This window comes from Nycticebus coucang, chromosome 16, assembly GCF_027406575.1.
Source record: "Nycticebus coucang isolate mNycCou1 chromosome 16, mNycCou1.pri, whole genome shotgun sequence".
Classification (NCBI taxonomy): Eukaryota; Metazoa; Chordata; class Mammalia; order Primates; family Lorisidae; genus Nycticebus; species Nycticebus coucang.
In genome coordinates this window covers 24,188,509-24,210,393 of record NC_069795.1, presented here as the reverse complement: position 1 = coordinate 24,210,393, position 21,885 = coordinate 24,188,509, and the positions used below count along the sequence as shown (strand labels likewise).

Genomic DNA, 21,885 nt, shown 5'->3' with positions numbered 1-21,885 from the left:
TTCAATCTCTAGCCATCATCATTCATCCAGGAACTACTGCTCATTTAAAAGATTCATATCTGTTCCACAAGCCCAGAGTCTCATAAGAATGTTTAAATTTTGTAATATTATACTTTAAAAAATTATGATTATATTGGTCTATTTTGAACAATTGTGTAGTTCAAACAATAAAAAAAATATTTCCTGATTTCTGAGTAGAACTTTATGGTATCCTACTCATGGTATCTTTAATGATAGTTTACACAGGTTTTTAGATATGAATACATGGACATAGTTTGAACATTGATGCTGTTTACTTTGATTTTATGTGGGTGCAAGCCTACAAATCATAGAAACACACAGTTTCTGGAAAATACAGGAATCGCATTTTGTGTTATGTCACTCTTGATACTGAATAAAGAATGACAGCAATATATTTGGGAGATCACTTTCAGCCCATCAAATTATCATCCTATCGACTGTACAGAAACAATTACTCAATGTTTACCCCAGAGTGTCTTCATAATTTTGAGCGGTTCATAAACTGTATATATTAAGTCTGAAAATGATTAAACTGGTGCAAAGTTGGCCTTTCTACCGACAGGTATCACATTCTAAATTGTACCAAATCAAATAATGTCACAAATATCTGAACCCATTTATAAATAATATATAAAAATTAATAAATAATAAATACTATCTTATTGTATCTCGAGGTAACACTAAATTTAGTTTATTCTCTGAAATTCATAATTTATGTTTCAGTAAAAATCCCTCTTTTCCTAGGCATTTGATAAAAATCAATGTGTCAAATGCCATGTGTGTTAGACCTCAGACAGGGTCCATAAAATGAAAACAAAGTTAAACAACTTCATGAAAGACACAAATGGCCCTTTAAGATTCATGGGAGTGTGCCTGTTTGTCTAATCTGAGCAGCCATCGGGAGAGATTGATGCACGTTGGCTGAGAAGTGTTTCACGTGCTGTCTGTCTGCTCAGTGGTAACAGAATGGAGCTATCTGTCTTCACTGAACCCCATTAACATGCCCCTCAGATCTACCTGGCAAATGTCTACATACTTGCTATATAAATTATTACCAGTGACAGTTAAGTATTTCAGAACTTGTTTGGGAATATCACTCACCTCATAATTTTAAGCATTTTAAGTTCAAGGATTACTTAGAACTACTTGTACATTCTTGCTTTGAAGTAGTGATAGTAAAACATTGAGTTTTTAATCTGTTCAGTTTATTGAGGTAAATCAAAAACAAAATGCAAACCATTCACTAACCAGGGCACGTTTCCTTTGAGAATCAGGTAGTGAGAATTTCTTATTAATTGACCACAAAATAAAATTGTATTTGCTGTCCTTTTAAAGCAAAATGACTCTGAACTAAAAAGAATGAATTGAACTGCGTTTACTGGAAACATTTGCTTCTGTAATAATTTTTATTTCTTTCCTTTAAATTCTACTTACAGATTATACAAAAGTACAATTTGTAGTAATTGTACTAATAAGCAATATTGTACTAATAACTAATATTGCTTAAAAGTGCACTTTTTTACCTTAATACTTTTATTACATTAACTGTTAAAAATCTCAATTTGTCAGATGTTATAAATGGAAAAATTATTCCAACATCTTCCTGAGTTGTAAAGCTAACTGTACATGAGATGAAATTGGATATAGAAATGGAGACCTGGAGCAATTCTTTTTAACATAATTAAAAGAAATTTGAACTGAATAAAGTTAAATGACTTTCAGGTGTAAAATGCATTGTATTTACTACACAAAAATTAGCAAGAGAGAATACAGGTGACTTTTCATTAATCCCTTTTTTAGTCAGATGAGAGTGCATAACCAAAAGAGACATTAAAATTGGGCAGGCATTCTTCATGGACTTCAGAGCAATAATGGTTTGGACGGAAACCAAATCATGAGAGTAACACCAACAAATAATTAAATTTGCTTATCACATTGAAAGGGCTGAACTGGAATGAAGTTTACTGAGACTGCTGTGAGCCAAAGGCTCCATATGAAGTATTCTATTATGTCTTCATAGCAGTCCTTTGTGGTGGCTTTTTCATATATCAAAGTTGGAAAAACAAGTTGAGGAAGTATAAGCTAACTTCAAAAAATACTACACGAGTGAGGAGTATACATGAGACTCCCATCTAGTTTTTTCTGATCCCACTGTCTATGGTGTGTGCCTGACATATGTTTTCTTGCATCAAAAGTGGAGTAAAAGAGACTTCAGAAGAGCTGCTAACTGGAGCAGTTTTGAATTCTCTTTTCCACATCTCTTCCCACTGTTTTTTCTTTTTAGAATGTTATTGAAATATAACTGACAAACCATAAATTACAACTATTTCAAGTCTATAATTCATCAATTTTTAAATGTGTACATTTTGTAACCAATGGAGATAATGAAAATATTGCATATTTGTCATCAAAATAGTTTATTCATGCCCCCTCGTAATTCCTCCCTCTTGCCTGTTTTCACCAGCCTCCTCCCACGGTAACCACTGATTTGCTTTCCTTCACTATGGAATTAGTTTGTATTTTATACAAATGGACTGATAAAAGAGCTACGTTTTTTCTGATATCTTTCACTCAGCTTAATTATTTTGACATTCATCCATGTAGGTGCTTGCATCAAAAAGGTAGTATTCAATATCATTCTAATGTACAATATATTGCAATTTGTCAATTGATTCACCAAAGGAATATTTCAGTTTTTCTAGTTTCTGGCTATTGCAAATAAAGCTGTTGTAAGTACCTTTTCCAATCTCACATGAACATATACTTTTATGAGTGCAACAGGTAGCACTTACCACCTGAAAGCTGAATGTTTATATGTGTTTATGTGGCCAAATTCTCCTTAGAGTATTTGTACTGCTTTACCCTGTCATCAGCTATATGAGAATCCCAGTCAAATTGTGTTCTCATCAACATTCAGTATAGTACATTTTTCTTTTCTTTCTTCTTATTTTTTCAATTCTAACATTTAGATATCTCATTGTAGATTTAATTTGTATTTTTCAAATGAGTAATGAGTTTATTTTCCATTAACATCTCTTCTTGGCCAGAGTGGTGGCTCACGCCTGTAATCCTAGCACTTTGAGAGGGTCAGGTGCGTGAATGTCCGGAGCTCAGAAGTTCAAGGCTAGCCTGAGCAACAGCAAGACTCCTTATCTCCTAAAAATAGGGAAAAATCTAGCCAGGTGTTGTGACAGGTGCCTCCTGTGCCTCCTAGTGAGATTTTGTCTCAGAAAAACAAACAAACAAACAAAAAAAACTGCAGAGTCAATTTTTTGCAAAAAATTAGAGAGAGAAAGTCTCAAAAAAAAAAAAAAATTGCCTCATGAGAAAAGGAATCAGCTTTGACCATCCACCATACCAAGATAACTAAACTCAAAATCAACCATGACTTTCCACAGTTAAACCAGACTTTTCCTTACTAACACCTATCCCCAGTTTCAACTCCCTGGAGTATGTTTCTTATGTAAACGTGAAATCTATCTTAAATACAATAAAGTGATAAGGAAGAAATAAAGTGAGTATAAGAATTGTTGATGAGATATTTTAAAAGTTGCTTTTGATTTATCCTTTCCAGCAGAATTAGTTCAATGCAATGATTTTATAGATTTTTGGAATGTTAAAAAAAGTTTACAAATTTAATATTAACTATAACTACTAATGGGGAAAAATGAAGTTTTTAAATAATTTATGTATTTGGATACTGTTTACTTATTCTTTTTTTCTCATTTACAAAAGGTGGGCTATGTTCCTTACAAGTGCTTGACTGACTCAGTGTGACTCATTTCTCCTTCACCTCATTCTGAGCCCTACGGTGAGACTCAGACTGGCAGGAGTGCTGCTCGGGGCCTATACACAAGTTTACAAGCTTCTCATTGAGAGCAATCTGTGATATATGAGACTGGCCCAGTTGGTCACCATCAGTGGGTCATTGATGTTGCTGTTGAGCATGGTCTCCATACCATTAGGACCTATTTGGGGTACTTGGTTAACCAGGTTCATCATGAATTATCCACAGTACTGTCAGCCGACACTTTTCCAGACAGCACATCCTCTGCATACTCAACACCGTGTTGAAGGCATCCTGAATATGAGCCGATGTTTCTACTACCTGCTACCAGTCACATGAGTCCAATCACTGGGTTGGGGCTAAAACAGGTCAACTCTGATGCCTTCAGGGTTATAATATGCGTATTTCACTGTCTGAGGTGAGAATATCACTCCCATGGTCCTCCCATGGACACCCTTTAAAGTGCTGACATAGGCTTTGATGCTCCTGAGGCCGTTCTGAAAACTTGTGTTGACAGTGAGGTGAATGGGGTTGGGAGGCCTCCAGGCTGGAGTACTCACAGATCAGCACAAATAGCCCCGGCAATCTTGTTTACTCTTGTATAGTTTACTGAGAATGGAACCAGTATAAAAGAAAGTAGAACAGAAAGGAAAAAATAAAGAAACCTTATAACATTTTACAAGCTACACACATAATTACCTGTAGCAGTGTTTCTTTGTGGTAAAATAAATTTTGAGAGGAGAAAAAACTTTGCAAATGATTTAGTGTTCAGTTCGGCATTTTTCCCTTTCTCTTTCCAATTGACCCTTGAAGAACGTGAGATTTAGGGAGTCGAATCCCCATTCAGACAAAATTCTGCAAAACTCTACTAGTGATAGGTAACTGCTGACTAGACCCCTTATCAATAACGTAAGTAATTGATTATACTGCATTCTTAAAATAAAGATAAAGAAAATTTTATTAAGAAAATTATAAAGAAGAGAAAATATATTTACTATATAGTGAAACTAGAGCATCATAAAAAAATCTATATTCTTGTTATATTCAGATAGAGTAGACTGAGGAAGAGGATTCATCCTCCTTTCTCTGGGGTGGCAAAGACAGAAGAAAATCTGAGTGAACCACACCATTTTTTTTTTTGTTCAAGAAGCAAGTGTAAATTAAAATAAGCCACTTTAAGTATTTTTATTCGGTCTCAGAGGAGAAATTATAGTTATCTAAAGGCAACATTTCAACCTTAAAATAACCTTATAAGTAATTAAAATAAGTTATAGTTTCTACATATATAATTTTTATATATGTAGGAATGTGCTGTATTTTTTATTCATTTATTTTGCAGATCTTTATACTAGGACTGCCACATTCTTGCATGGTTACTACAATGTGACACTTCACATAAATCATCTTTTTCATAATTTTTTAGCCTTTATTGGGAATCTTCAGGTCCAGCATATTTGAATGTAGATATAATTTTGAAGTGTTACAATTCTGAAATGTTGTAATTTTGAGGTGTTAGGATTATCTTCAAATGTTTCTAGCTTGCACCTTGCCAGTTTACACAAAATGCTACCACCAGATTGACATTTTTCTAATAGGGCCCGTTCTCTTAGTATTTTCATTACAAAATGTACAATATTTTCTACAGTTTGAAAAAAAAAAACTTAGAAGAAAATAGAAAATGTGAAAATTTAGCTTCCAATAAATTATCTTCCTGAATGATGTCATTCTTTTTCTTCAATTCCCTTCACTTCTGTATCAATACATGCCCTTGGTCTCCTTCAACCTGTCTGAGTACATATAACTCTAGATAAGGATACGACGTCAGCTTCACTTTACTATTCTCACTCTCAATGCTTTTTTCCTAGAGCAGCATCATCTGCTCTCACAGTCGTATAATTAACTCTGATAGGTTAAAATCCCAAATTTCTATTTCCATGCATATTCTTTCCTAGCATTTCAAACCCCCAAATCCAAATTGTCAACCTATGTGCTCAACTGTTCAATTTGAGATAGAAGTTATTTCCAAATTAGCTCCAATAGAAATCACACTGGATACAAGAATGTCTAAATGGAATGTGGTATATGTTTACCATGGAGTACTACTTAGCCTTAAAAATCAATGGTGAACTAATATCTCTTGTGTTAACTTGGAGGGAACTAGAGATCATTCTTCTAAGTATGACAAGAATGGGAAAAACAAATACCACATGCAATCACTTTTAAGTTAGGAACTAATCGGTCAACACTCAAGTGCACATATGGAAATAACATTCACCAGAAATCAAGAAAGTAAGAGAGAGAGGAAGAATGGATGGATTCACACCTGACAAGTACAAATGAACACTCTCTGTGTGATGGGCACACTTATAACTTCTTTTTTTTTTGTTTTTTTTTGTTTTTTTTTTTTTGTGTTTTTTTGGCCAGGGCTGGGTTTGAACCCGCCACCTCCGGCATATGGGACCGGCGCCCCACTCCTTGAGCCACAGGTGCCACCCTTCTTTTTTTTTTTTTGTAGAGACAGAGTCTCAACTTTACCGCCCTCGGTAGAGTGCCATGATGTCACACAGCTCACAGCAACCTCCAAGCTTTTGGGATTACGCGATTCTCTTGCCTTAGCCTCCCAAGGAGCTGGGACTACAGGCGCCCGCCACAATGCCCGGCTACACACTTATGACTTCTTTAACTCAAACTGTATAAAAGCCATATGTGTAAACAAAACATTTGTGCCCTTGCAATATTTTGAAATTTAAAAATTAAACTAAAAGAAAAAGAAACATCTATTAAAAAACTCGCATTACTAAGCATTATTCTTTAATTTATCTGAGTTAAACCCATCATCTCTTGTTTTCCCAAACTGAAAACCTAGGACGTTTTCATCAGATCATCCTTTTCTCATTTAAAACATTAACTCATGGATCAAGTTGATATTTAACTTCCAGGTAATTCTCACCCCTGTTGCCTTCTCTCAATTTATACTGCTTTGGTCTCAGCCAAATCTCTCCTAACCTCAGACCTACAATACATTCATAGTTTCCTAACCATTCTTCCAGTCTTTGTATTTCCAGCATTATCTTCCAGGCCACTGCCGAGCTGACCTATATAAAACACAAATCTGATAACATTTCTTCTCAGTTACCAAATACTCTGTAGCTCTTCCTCTTCTCTGCTCTGGGGTTAACCAGCAGCCCCTTAGCTTGAAAAAAAAAAAAAAATGGATCTCCATGACATTTCTTGGAATTGTTATTTTTGCCTTATTTTCTCCGTCTGAATACACTTCATATGCCAGCAGTACATAATTATGCTTTATACTCTGAAAAGTAATGCAATGTTTTCTTTCAATGTCTTTGCTAACATTGTTAATTCAGCCTAGATCAGCTTTTCTCCCAGTTCTGTGTATTATTTCTAATTGTTACGTTTTCTTCTATTCTTGTAAAATAGCCGTTGTGGTAATGGCCATGAGGATGTGGTTTACAGCACTTGGAAAGCCCTTAATGATGCTTTGACTCCACGTGTGTTAAGGAGGTAGTGTTGTTAGATTTAGAGGGACAACAAAAGAAGATTCTGAGGAAAATTTTAAAGTCAGGCTAGTTATGAGTTTTAGTATAATATGCCCCCTGTGATATTTGGAATATAGTTATACTAAGAAGTTACTTTATTTTTACGTGAAATTTACATTCAACTGGGTGTCCTATATCTTGTTCAGCAACTCTACAGCATAACAACAGCACTGCTAAGGAAGGAGAAATCAACATAAAAATGATAGGACACAGGATTGAAAATTTGACCCACTATGATCAAATCTTTCCAGAGAATAAATGCCAAGCATTTTTTCCACAGTAAAAAAAAAAAAAAAATTCAGTTGTAAAATCTTAGCAAAATTTGCAGTTCCAGCTGTTATTGCTGTTTTCTATTGAACGTATACACAAATAAAGGCAGGCATTGCTAATATCTAATATTTTAGACCAGCCTGGTCCTTCTTTTTAGAGCACAAAGTTTACATACTGCCAAGACTCAAAAGGGTTGGCATATAATCTCTAATTTCTAGAATGTTCATAAATATTTGTCTTCTTTACCTAAAAGTAAAACTGGGAACTTAGTTTCGGATATAGCCCTTTCCTCTGTTCATACTTCACCATGATTTACCGTAAATCACTCTGAGTGCGACATCTACACATTTTCTTGGCCAGGGTTTATTTTTTGTTCTTTCCCTTTTACCACTTCACTGAGGTGTAACCAACAAAATTAAGTGTGCATATATAAATTATTTTTAAAAATCCATATGCCCATGGAAGCCTCACCACAATCAAGATAACCATAGTCATACCATGAAGATTCTTTCTATAGTCCTTCATATTTGCAAAAAGTAATTTGCTTTATCTCTATGATTTTGACATTTAAAAAGATATATATAAATGAGATCAGACAGTAGATACTTACTAGTCCAGCTTTTATTCAATGTATTTCAGGACTCACCCATTTTTATTGTCATTACTGCATAGAATTTAATTGTAATGATAAGTTTCAATTTGTTCATAAATTGACCTGCTGGACATTTGGGTTGCTTACAGGTTGGGGACATAACAAATACAGTTGATATAAATATCTGGGTACAATTCTATACAATTGGACTTGTTTTGATTTCTCTTGAGTAAATACCTTATTCTATAATGATTTGATTATATTACATGCATATATTTAAGAAACTTTCATATTGCTTTCCACAAGGCTTGTAACATTTTCATTGCCTTAGTAGTGTAGAAATATTTAAGTTACTGCACATTCTTATAAGTACTTGAAATTATCAGTTTTGTTTTTTTTTTAATATTAGACTTTCTGGTATGTATGGCTTAACTTTATATTTCCCTAAAGAAGAATGATGATGAAAATGTTTCCATGTGCTTACTTGCATCTATCCCTCTTTGATGAAGTGTTTTTGAGCTCAATAAAAGAGCCTTTGGCATTTAAGGGCTAGGAAACCATAGAATGAGACAGACCATTTAGTTTGTTGATAACTAAATTTGATTTATAATCTTGGGCCACCACATGACAGGGAGATCTCAACACTGCAACTCTCAGATTCAGGGGAAAGTTCATTGAGACATAGGTTTTTGTACCTTGGCAAAGAAGTGTATGGATTAATATTTTAATTAAATAATGAAAATTCCTTATTTATAATACATTTAGAAGATAAAATATGTTTTCTCATATCATTAAAATGAAATATAAATGTGGACGATTCATCATGGAAATGAATTAACTACATTTATTTAAAACCTGGTGACTTTACTGCATGATACTTTAACACATTTTTTTTAAAAATTGAGTTAGTTAATTAAAAAAGTAAAATTAATATGTAGTTAGGAGTTCTAATGACATGAATCTGTTTTATTTGTAAAACTGTTGTTTAAAGTGAAAGTGATTTACAACCTTCAGATATCTCTGATGTTTATTTAAATCTACCTATTTCAGCGATATAACAGGAGCCAGAGGAAAAATATACTATTAAATATAAATAATCTTTCTTTACCCAACTAATTAGCGAGCATTTTATCTTGCTGAATACACTTAGATTCTCATCGAATTAAGCCATCATATAATATGAGAACATTATTGATGAGATATACAGCTTGCTGGAAAAAATAAATTAATACCAACTCAATATTTACCTAATTTAGAACCGTTATTTACAAAAGGTGTTAGCACATTCTACATCCTATTGCAGGTTAATATCCTAATGAAATGCTTTCTGCAAAATTACAAATCCGAAAATATGAATTTTTCTAATTTTACGATAGACATAAGGATAAGTACACTGAATTTATTTGATGGCATAAATTTTTAATCTTAAAAAAGACTACAATTATGGTAATGGGGTATGGGGAGGAAATTTTGTTTTCCCTCAGCCCTCATGAATTCTTAGTTGAGACAGACCCCTGTAACAAAAGCTAAATTAAAAACTAATGAGAGAAAAACAAGCAGGTTTATTAACACACGTCATGCACACACATCCTGTGAGAGAAACCCTAATGAACAGTAATGCAAAGCAGCTGCTTGGAAATGTGGCTTACATAGTATCTTCAATAAAACCAATAACATGTACAGAAAAGATAGGACAAAGGAAAACAATCTGGGGCTCCCAAGCCTGGGAAAATGGGAGGGTAAATACTATGTATAGGGGGAAACTAATGAAATAAGTTTTGTTTGAGAATTCCTCTGTCTAGAATTGACTTCAGTAAAGAAGAATTTGGATCCTGTGTCCAAGCAGAAAAGAGGAGACTGAACTCTTCATCTACTTACTGCTTCTTAATTGCTTTCAGCATAAAAATGACTTTTACGTCAAAAAGACATATTTTGGGGTGACACATACCAATTTCCTTCAGTGGCAACTCCTAGTTAAATTAAGTAACACATAAACTTTTTAACCTGATACTGTATGTAATTTTAAAAGGTAATGTAGAAATACATGTGTATTTTGGAAACCTCAGAATATGTAATTGTTGAGGTTTAGTAAAGGTAATGCCTTCAAAACCACTTTTTCTTTTATTCACAGGTTGGAACATGGAGAGAAAGATCAAATAATAATACACAGTAGTTCTCATGTTTAATAATACACCATAGTTCTCATGTTTCTCTTGAGCCCAAATGGCTCTCTAATACTCCTCTCCAAATTATTGGCATTTGTTCACTTATTCAACTGGTAACAAAGAAAAAGTACAGTCTTCCAACAAAAGGGCAGAAAACAATTAGATTATACCTTCTCTGTAGCATGCATGCTCCAAAATTATGGGTATAAAGGACTGAAATGCATCTCCTTTATCCATCAACTAAGTTATCCCTCCTTTCCTGGACGATAATGACTAAGTTAGGGCTTTGAAGTAAGAGGATTGTTTGATTAATTACTGTCATGCCTTAAAAAATAATAAATGGACTTTTATTCAACTATGACTAGTCCTATAAAACAAGAGGTCAGGGTAACAAACACTTCATAAAACCTACCCTCACTCTCACTTTGCATAAAAAATGAAAAGTCAGTCAGTGGGTTAAGCCTATTGGTTTGGGGCAATTTCTTATCCATTGGAACACAGTGAAGTAAGAAATATGAAAAATATACTTACTTTGGCCAAACGATTAATTATGTCAACTAAAGGAAATAAATAAATTCCTATTTTTCAAAATAACATAATAAAACATTATGTTACACAAGTTTTGTTTTTAATATTGGAAATAGCTTATGACGGCACTGACTTGTGTCTGTGCATGATAGGCATTTTATTTTCTTACTCTTTTTCAATTTCTACTTAAACATCTATATCAGAAAAAATCCTCTTGCATTGTGTCTCAGAAAATATTTAATTGTGATTGCTATTCCCTTCCTTTGAATGGGGGTAAATAATCTGGGCAAAGTTTAGCTGGAAGCAATGAACAAAAAGAGATTAACATGAAAATTTTGTAAATGTCAAATGCTGGTTCTTGATACTCAAATGTTTATTATATTTTTTAAGCACATTATGACATTGTTTTTATATTTATCCATAAACACCACTTTTGCTCTTATTACTGAAGAAGAGCTATATATGTACAAATGTGTTTATTTCCAATTTCACCTCTAATAAGCTATGAATGAGTGTATCACTGATTTCATCATTTTTGTAAGTGAAACTTTTAAAACAGTTTTCCTCTAAGCTTTCCTGGGGTTTAATGATTCTAGATAGTAACTTGTTGGATGGCAAAATCTCTCCATTACACATCTGTAATCAGGCACATTGTTTTACTAAGATGCAGACATTAAATAATAGTTGTACTGAAGCATATTTTCAAATGAAACATAGAATTTGTTTTCTTTTTAGCAGCCTTTTTGAATTAAAGTAAAATGAACCTAATTTTAGTTTTGTGTTTATCAATATGCTACTCTATAATTTATCAATTTTTAAGATTTTAAATCTCAATTTTTTAATTTGATTTGTTCTGAAACTATAGTAGTTACTACTCCTCCTGCACCCCTAAATTTGTAACTTATTTCACTATGCATATTTATAATGCTTTTCAGTAGTTTACCCAAAAAGCAAGGATAAATTATTGATTTCTACATGTTTTGATAAAGGACTCCTAGGGAGAAATGATACAGTACTGTTTGATCACTTGCTCTATTTCCATCAATGCCAAACAATGTGATAAAAAAACAATAGGGAGATGAAAACCCCTCAAAATGTCACTTAGAATAATTTAAGAAGGGACTATGTTTAGCCTCGTGCTTTAAACTTCAGGGAAGGCTGAAGGGAAAAAAGAAGGTAAAAATGAGGACGGTAAAGAAAACACCACGCTGCTCCAACAACACAAAATGAGTGAAAAAAAGTTTACCTCAACAAAAAAGATAGAAAGTCTTGTTTGCACACAGTTAGTTATAAGGAAAACCAAAGAATATGTCCTAAGAGTAGAAGTTCATATTTACTGACAAAGACTCTCTCCTTTGACCAAAACTTTAGTCTGTTTTATGAGTCTTTTACTTGACTCATCTTTATCTTGGTCTTCCTTGTCTGTCCTTGTAGAATCCAGTTTGAAAAAGAATCTTGCTAAGTCAGTTTAGTGTAAATCTCCCACCCTTGGTACCAAACAAACCTCAATCTTTCCAACCTTCAGTGAGCGTTCTGTAGATCCAGTCTAGCAGTAGACCCCTTTCTCCAGATGTTTCTTCTTAGTAATTTTCCATCTACTAAACCCCACTTTGTTCCTTGCTTACGTATCCTCACATGCCCTTTCGGAGACAGAGTTGAGTCCAAGTTCTATCCCTCTCACTGCCTACAATGCATTGCAGTGGTCCTTATACCTATCACATTGGCTCCTTTGTATAAAGTCTATCTTACCAATTTTAACAAGTGTTATAAATTTTTTTCTTCAATAACACTAAGACTTCATAAGACATGGGGATATGTAATTGATTATTATCTTACAGAGTTCCATAGTGGCATATAAAAATAAACAAAAAACAAAGCTAAAAGCTAAATGTGAGTTCCTAAGATGATTTCCACAACCAAAATCAATTCTATGCTTTCTTAAACTTCAAGTTAAGGGATCAGGGGAGCAAATAAGGAAATAAAGAACCCACAGTTAGTTCTGAAACTGAGAAAGTTTCAGACACCAAGTTGTTGGAGACATCCCAAACTATCCAAATTTTCTTAGTATTTCACTTCCAGGAGAAAGATGAATTATTTTCTAGAAATTTATGATAAAGATTCAGATGAATTATATTAATACCCAGTAATATTTATAGTGACCATTAGAGATGTTCTTGAGCTTAATAAAACAAATAACTTTTAAGTGAGGTGTACCTATCCCTATTATAAGCACAGGGAAATTGAAGACTCTTGGATAGGGCTAGAAAATGAAGTATTCAGCATTGTTTTTCTGTTGTCATTTCTTCAAAATGAAAGTTGAAGTCCTCCCAATCTCTGAAACTAGGACTGAAAGATGATATATGTCTTTAAAAAAGTAAGAGACTCATCAATATTTGGGTATTTTTTATCTATGGCTAAAAAATCAGTATTACAAATTTGAAGTGAATGGTTAATGGATTCTGCAACCAGATGGTATTAAAATCAGCATGTGACAAAAGTCTTAAACTGCCATCAGATGCCAAATCAAATGGTTATCTTGAAGAGAGAGAAAAATCTAGAATCACGACCATATGTTCAAATGGAGAGGGAAAAAAAGGACGGTATGGTGTTTCATGCCTGTAATTTCAGCACTTTGGAAAGCTAAGTCAGGAGGATTGCTTGAAGCTAAGAGCTTGAGACCAGCGTGGGCAGCACAGTTAGATCCTTCTATCCAAAAATAGAGTAAGTGAGCCAGTTGGGATGATGAGCAGCTGTAGTCTCAGCTACTGGGGAGGCTGAAGCAGGAGGGTCACTTCAGCCCAGGAGTCTGAGGTTGCCAAGAACTATGATTGTACCACTGCATTTGAGCCTAGGGGATGGTGCAAGACACTATCTCAAACAAAACAAAATAAAGCAAAACAAAGCAAAAACAAATGTTCCCAATTTAGAGGAATACAAAAATCAGACGCAGCCACACTGCCCCTGGAGGAACTGGAGGGCAGAATCAGATCAACATTTGCTCCATTGGGCTTTTGTTTTTCAAAAACAAAATTTCATGTGTCCAATATTCATGAATTCACCTATTACTAGTCATTAAGTTTGCAGAAGAAAGGTTGAAATTTCAACAAGATAACCAGAAAAGTAAATGCAGGCAGTACACTAAGTAGATTAATATCTCAACTCCCTTTAAGAAAGCGTTAAGGTTGATCTGATTAAAATTTATAATTTAAGATAGGAAAACCGAGGCAAAAAGAAGTTAAATGGCCTACCTAAAGTCATATTATTAATTGGGGACAGAGATAAGATTCAAATCCATGCATGAGAAAAATAAAAATTGAGCCTGAGTGCTTATCCACAATGCTTCCCAAACTTGCCTTCTTCATGATTATCATCATAGTCACCATTATTGCATTTCCCATCTTTGCTCCTTTGCAGTTTTATTCATCCTCATATTTATCAAGAGGAGCGGATGTGTGGAAAGGCACTGCATAGAAACAGCCTGTTTGCTCTCCCTACATCGATGTTGTTTTTTCAGCACTTTCTTAGACCTGAATATTTGCCACAGACAATTAAGCAGGTGATAGATGAACTCTCGGTTTTCCTGGGATGTAAAATAAACTATACTGAGTCTGAAAATATCAACGTGCAGCATGAACGATGAGTCCTTGCAGGCTAGTTTGCATTTCTATCAGCCTCCAATTGCTTCTCATTGTTGAGCCATAAACATGTCATAATATTGTTTAACTGTCAACAAAGTGGATTTTCTTGCCAACTGAGCTAAATATAAAAATTTAATATTGTCCAATTATATTTTGTTCATGAGATTGTAAAATGTAACAATTAATATATTTCAGTGATAAAAATTATATTTACAAAGGTATGGTGAATTTATATGTGTGTGTGTATATATGTATGTAGGGAAAGAGAAAGAGAGAAAAAAACATTTCAATATATGTCAAGGTACTCTAAATCATATTCTTGGCACTATTTGGTGCTTATTGAATATTTGTTCACTAAATTCATACATATTCAGTGTATCTCATTATTTAACTTCTTTTTTTTATTTCCCACACTGACCTCTTTATTTAAGGGAAAAGAATTTTCAAAATAAAAGAATAAAGATACACACATTTATCCAGGAAAATGCAGCACAATGGTAAAAATGTCCAGACAAAATAAGAATTATCATCTCAATTTATTCTCCCTACCATTTTATTCACTGTTCTCTATTTCAAATGAATATGAGTAGAGGAAACCTTAAAAATATAGAATATTATAAATATTTATTAGTGCACAAAGCATTTGACAAAAGTATAAAATGATCATGGAAAAGAGATACAAATTATTATGTTACTCGTAAAATGTGGATTGAACAAAGGTGGGACATTAGTTATAGAAAATATATTGTGCTTATAAAAAAAAAAACAACTGAGTAGTGGTTACACATGTGTCTCGTTATTTCTTGCATTTTTCTGTACCTTCCAGATTTTTTATTTTAGAATAAAAAATATTGAAAAGTGAAAACAAAAGCTCAAGATATATAAGAAAATATTAGTATACTTATAAAATATATTTAAATCAAACACCATGAAACTAAATTACAAAGGTAAATTTGAAATGGGCAATGTAAAGAATTCTATGCTTAGAGTTTGTCTTATTATTTACTTATTAATTCATTTATTTTGAGATGGGTTCTTACTGTGTTCAGGCTAGTCTCAAACACTTGGGCTCAAGTGATAATTCCTCCCTCAGCCTCCTGAATAGCTGGGACTACAGATAAGCACCACTGCACCCAGCTTGAGTTCATGACATTAAAATTTCTATGAAACCCACATAAGTCACATTTTCTGTTGCTAATCTAAAAATCTCCATATGTCTATATCATCTGGAAAGAATCTGTGTATGTGCTAAACCTGTTTATTGGCTGGGATACTGGTTCAGTGCTTCCAAATTTGCCCAGAGATGAGTGAAGCCAATAATATAAATTTAGAAATAAAAAATATAAAGTCAATCAAGAGAAAGAATTTGGGGAAGAGTGCTACACAAAGCAGGAACAGAAAATATAAAGGGTTTAAGAGAGAAAAATGCAACAGCAAGCAAGTTATTGTGCTTGAATCAGAATGAAAAGTGGAGTGAGTGACAGTGTTATGATAAGAAATGGATGAGTCGGGCGGCACCTGTGGCTCAGTGAGTAGGGCACCGGCCCCATATGCCTAGGGTGGAGGATTCAAACCCAGCCCCAGCCAAATTGCAACGAAAAAATAGCCAGGCGTTGTGGTGGGTACCTGTGCTCCTAGCTATTTGGGAGGCTGAGGCAAGAGAATTGCCTAAGCCTGAGAGCTGGAGGTTGCTGTGAGTTGTGACGCCACAGCACTCTACTGAGGGTGACAAAGTGAGACTCTGTCTCTAAGAAAAAAAAAAGAAAAAAGAAATGGATGAGTCAAGAAGAGATCAAATTATGTCAGTTATGATATTAGCTGTATGAGTACTATCCAATTTGTAATGCAGAAGCTACATGGTATTAAGAAATTTTAATCCAAAGAAGTGACATAGTCTGAAGCATATTTTCAAAAGTTTATTTTGGTTGCAAAAGTGAAAAAATGGAAACCCACAGAAACTATTGCAAGTAGACCAAATGAAAGTAATGATAAGTTGGGATAAAACTGAGTTAACAAGGATGCAAAAAAGTACACAGACTGAAGATGTACTTATAAAAAGTATAATATCAGAAAATCAAGTATGTCCCAAATGTCATAGTAAGAAATTCTTTTATTCATCAATCAGGCAGTTTTTTAATAAAACACTTATCATTTATTCCACAAACATTTATTAATCATCCACCAGGTGTGGGACACTTTTCGACATCAGCAATAAAGCCGATAAAGCTCTCTCTTCTCATTCTAGCAAGAAGAGATGGATAATACACAAACACAAAAAAAAAGTAACATGTTTACTAAATAACTTACACGTATGTTAGAAAGTGGCAAATGCCTTACCAGGTAAAAGGAAAACCAGGTAAGTGGGGTTGTGAACAGGAAATAAGCAAGTTAAAAAATGAATAAGAATTGTCTAGGTGGGATTTATTGTGTAGATGAAATTTGAGAAAGGGATTATATGAAGTGAAGAAATCAGCTGTGCAGGTATCAGTTGGAAGTTCAAATTAGGCAAAAGTACTAGAAGGACAAAGTCCCTGACCTGAAAAAGGCCTTGAAATCAGTAAGTAATCAAAGTAGGGATACAGGGTGCTTGACGCAAAGCAAGTGAGGAGGAGAATAATTGAGCTGAGGCCAGAGTGCACAGGGAAAGGGGATTAAACCCTGGAAGTTTAGCCTATTGGAAAGACTGGAAAAATGAGGAATTACTATAATATTTAGAAAACAACAACAACAACAGTGAAATAGCTAAACCTTTTAAAGAATGTCTTTGGCTTCTGCATTAAGATTACATTCTATTAGGGCAGAGTGCTAGAAAACTAATATGGAGAATCTTTAAATAATCAAGCAGAGAAGAGTTTGTGGTTTTCTCCAAGGTAGAGACTCTGGATAGGTTAGCAAGTAAACATATGAAGAAAGGATGTTGAAGATAGAAGAGTATGTCTTGATGGATTGGATGAGAAGATTAAGAAAGCAATCATTATTAAGATGATGTTATTTTTCTCTTAATTATTATTTTTGGTTGCTGTTAATGTAGCTGAGGAAAAGGTGGAGGTATTGAGGTTTTCTTTGGGGGATGAAAAAGAACAGTTCAACTTGAAGAATGCTAACTAGAGAGGCTCACTAAGAGCTTCCACATACAAATGTGAAGTTTAGGAAAGTTTCAGGGATGTAAAACCGTTTGGCTTCTCTGTGCTACATTGGAACAGGAGTTGTCTTGGGCCATACATTAAATACACAGGTATTAATGATAGCTAAAGAACAACAACAAAAAAGGCCGTGCAGGGCAGTACCTGTGGCTCAAAGGAGTAGGGCACCGGCCCTATATACTGGAGGTGGCGAGTTCAAACCTGGCCCCAGTCAAAAACTGCAAAAAAAAAAAAAAAAAAAAAAGCCATGCATAATTTTCTTGACGTCAGCCCCCACTGAATTAAAGTTGTAAGACTTGACAAGAGAACTAATAAAGTGTGTGGAGAGTGAATAAAGTGAGTCCACTTAACTGAAGGAACAGATAGAAACTTGGATTTAGGCAAGTTTGTGAGAAAACATGAGCAAACTAGTGGTCACTGAAAAAGGGCAAGGTTCATAAATTTGGAAAGGAAAGCTTTATTTCTCAAAAAAGGTTGTAGCCTGTGGGTGTGGGGGTGCCATTCCCACAGACTGGAAAGCAGAACCCTGGCCAGAAGCCACAGACATGTGCATTTAGGCAGGAACAATGAAACAGAAATGGATCAAGAACACAATGACCAAATGTATGTATCTAAGAAGCTACACAGGGAATCATAAATAAAAGAAACGCGTGCCTGCACAATTGGGCTTTATGCCCCATTATGGGGCCCATGTTCAGAAACAGCCACCTTCTGGTGTCAAAAGGTAGAGACAGGTATGAGCACGCTCTCACTGCATGCTCTATAAACTGGTAAAAACAACAACAACAACAAAAGCCGAAAAGCACTCCATGGTTGGTGGTCTCTTATGAGGGAAGAGGTGCTTCCCTGAATCAAGAGACTGGTTTCTGTACAACCTTTAGGAAAAAAGCTTGATGTTCATTAGCAAGGAAGGGGGTATAATAAAATATGTCTGACCCCCGCCCCACCATGGCTGAGAACAGAGTTTTAAGGTTTCTTTGGAGTCCCCTTGGCCAACGGGGGGATCCATTTCTTCAGTGGGGTACTTGGGATTTTATTTTGATTGCAATTATCCATATTATACATACTTTGGCCAGCTTCTCACATCCTCATTTTTGTCCAATACTAATGACGTCATTTTGTCACTGGTTTATGCCTCTCTATTGCATTAATGCTGAAATAATCTTCCTGCATAGGTCTGGATTTTCTGTTTTTCACTTTTCAGGATACTTGTTTCTACCCCACTCTTTTCAAATACAGAACACTAATAGAAAGTGAAAGTTAAGTAAGAAAAGAAAGTTTTGCCTCTTCTTTTTAGGGTAACTATGTCTCCTGGCAAAACTAAAATGAGAGAAAAATAAATAAATAGACAAACAAATAAATAACCCAAGCTTAGCTCTTATGAATAAAAAGCTACATCATTTTCTAAAATACTTGAGGAAGAAAGAAGCATGGAGACTGCTCAAAGAACTAAAAAACAAACAAACAAACAAACAAAAATTTTTCTCACATTTCTTAACTTACATAGGAATAGAAGAAAGATTATTCAAGGTTTTTAAAAGGTGTTTTAAATTTTATCTTCCTAAAAATCTTTACAATTTCTAACATTTCTTAACTTAAATAGACATAGAAGAAAGATTATTCGAGGTTTTTAAAAGGTGTTTTAAATTTTATCTTCCTAAAAATTTTTACTTGCTGGCTGGAAGACGCAACTTTGCAAAACTGAGCTCAGGGAACTCCAGTTAACGCTTTAATGGGTACTGGCCCTGTGGCTGACATTCACCAACAGCTGCAATTAACACAAGACTTATTAATGCAGGTTTAAGATGTTTGTATTAGAGCTTGGCAAAGACTAGAGGAAAAAGATGGGGTTAAACAGTTTTTTACAAGACTCTTGCAAGCAAACAATGAACCGTATTCTGAATTTGTAGCTAGACTTCAGACAGCTATTGAAAGGTCTGTTCCTGGAGAACAGGCCAGACAGATGCTTTTGTTACAATTAGCATTCAAGAATGCCAATTCAGATTGTAAGTTGGCCCTGACACCTGTCAAAAATCAGGACAATGTTTCCATTGAACAATATCTCTGCACTTGTAGGGATATTGACGCTGGAACATGTCAGGCAAAGCTTAATGCTGCAGCCTTGGCAGAGGCACTTAATGGGACTAAAAAGAAAGAAAAATGTTTTAATTATGGAAACATGGGGCATCTGCATTCTGAATGTTGCAAGGCTAAAACTGAAAGTGCTCTGGCTGCTGCAGCTTAGGATACCAAGCCACAAGCCCCTGACCTCTGCCGCCGCTGCCGCAGAAAAGGCAAACATTGGACTAATGAATGTAGATCTGTTAAGGATAAAGATGACAAACTCCTGCCACCCAAAGTAGAATTTGTAACCATATAAACCTGAAGAAGAGGGAATGAAACTTGTTAATCATACTTCTGGGGTCACCAGCCCTCCTATTTGTTTTGATCAACAATATCAGTGTTTAAATATGACTGTACAGGGTGGCGCCTGTGGCTCAAGGAGTAGAGCACAGGTCCCATATGCCAGAGGTGGCAGGTTCAAACCCAGCTCCGGCCAAAAACCACAAAAAAATAAATAAATAAATATGACTGTACAGTACTGGCTAAGTCATTATGACTGGCTAGCTTCTGGAAATAACATCAAATGTGAGATGTTTATGCCAAGTGCTAATTCCATCTCTGGTTTTATCCCAGGTTTTACTCCTATAGATGTGGAAACTCCTTCTTGTAAGGAGCACAGTTTTACATTACAAAAGGAATGGGTGCATTGGACTCAATGTAAAGGAGATCGAACTTTTTTCTTAACTAATACTTCTAAAGGTCCTATAATGGACTGGAGTCCAAAGGCAACTTTACTTGACAGTAATAAAGACCTATTAACATTGAGTTGCTGAGAGATGAGACTACCTATCCTATAAATAAAAATAAAATTAATATTAATATGATAACACCTATGAGTTGGACAGATGTCGGGTTTGCACCCCCCACACCTGGAATTTATGGCTTTCCTAAACAAAATCATTTGTGGAAAGTAGAAGCAGCCCTAAAACCTATGAAAGTTTGGACTAGTGGATTATTTTATCATCAAACCACCACACCCCATACTTACGGTGTGGAATTTACTGTCCATGATTAAAGATCCACTCAAGCTTGTGTTCAATTACCTTTTGTATGGCTTAAGGGCAACATAAAGTGGAATGAAAAAACAGGAGAATTATTTTGCCCTGTGTGTTAACTGTTTACTTGTATTAAGAGTTCTCTAAGTTTTGATCCTCAAAAGAAATAGCTATATTTGTTGAGAGCCAGGACAGGTGTGTGGATGCCAGTGAATTTAACCAGGCTGTGGCAAGAATCTCCTGCCCTGACAGTCCTTCAACTTCTGGCTGATCGAGTCTTGAAAAGAACCAAGAGATTTATTGGACTTTTAATTGCTGCCATTCTAGGAATTATTGCAGTGACAGCTTTTGCTGCCACCTCTGGGGTGGCTTTAACTCAAGGAATCAGAATGCATAATTTTGTGGCTGATTGGCATAAGAACTCTGAACAATTATGGACTGCTCAAAAACAGATTGACACTGAATTATATAATGAAATTGCTAATTTAGAACAAGTTGTTGTTATGCTGGGGGATGAATTAGTTAGCTTAAAGAAACAAATGAAGTTAAAATGTGATTGGAATGTAAATACTTTTTGTATAACCCCCTGTTAATGAGAGTACATTTCCTTGGGAGAATGTTAAAAAGCATTTGTTAAACCATGATAATTTGACTAAGGAAATTGTAAATTTACAACATGAGGTATATTCCACTTTTGAAAATAAGTTACAAAAAATAAATGGAGATCAGATTTTACAAGGCATAGCTGATAAAATTGAACAAATGAATCCTATTCCAAAAATACAGGGACTTATAGGAAGTTCAGTAGAATCATTAGCATTATTCTTTAATTATTGGATTCATTTTGTATTTAATTTGTAAGAAAATGAAGCATACCCAAGAGAAAATGAACGTTATGCACAAGTGTTTGCTTTAATGATGACAGATATGAATAATATACATCAAAAAACAGAAAGGGGAAATGTAGGATAATATTTAAAAATAAACATATCCTACATCAAGCACACAAAGTGAACTCAGTGTGAGTTTAAAATGACTTTCTATTCTTTCAGAGTCTTAAGGGAC

General features: G+C 34.6%; 1 pseudogene; it reads right to left on the bottom strand.

The window, feature by feature from the left end:
* Positions 1-3,799: 3,799 nt before the first annotated feature.
* LOC128567386 (eukaryotic translation initiation factor 3 subunit F-like) overlaps positions 3,800-21,885 on the bottom strand; it is a 120,249-nt pseudogene continuing 102,163 nt past the window's right edge.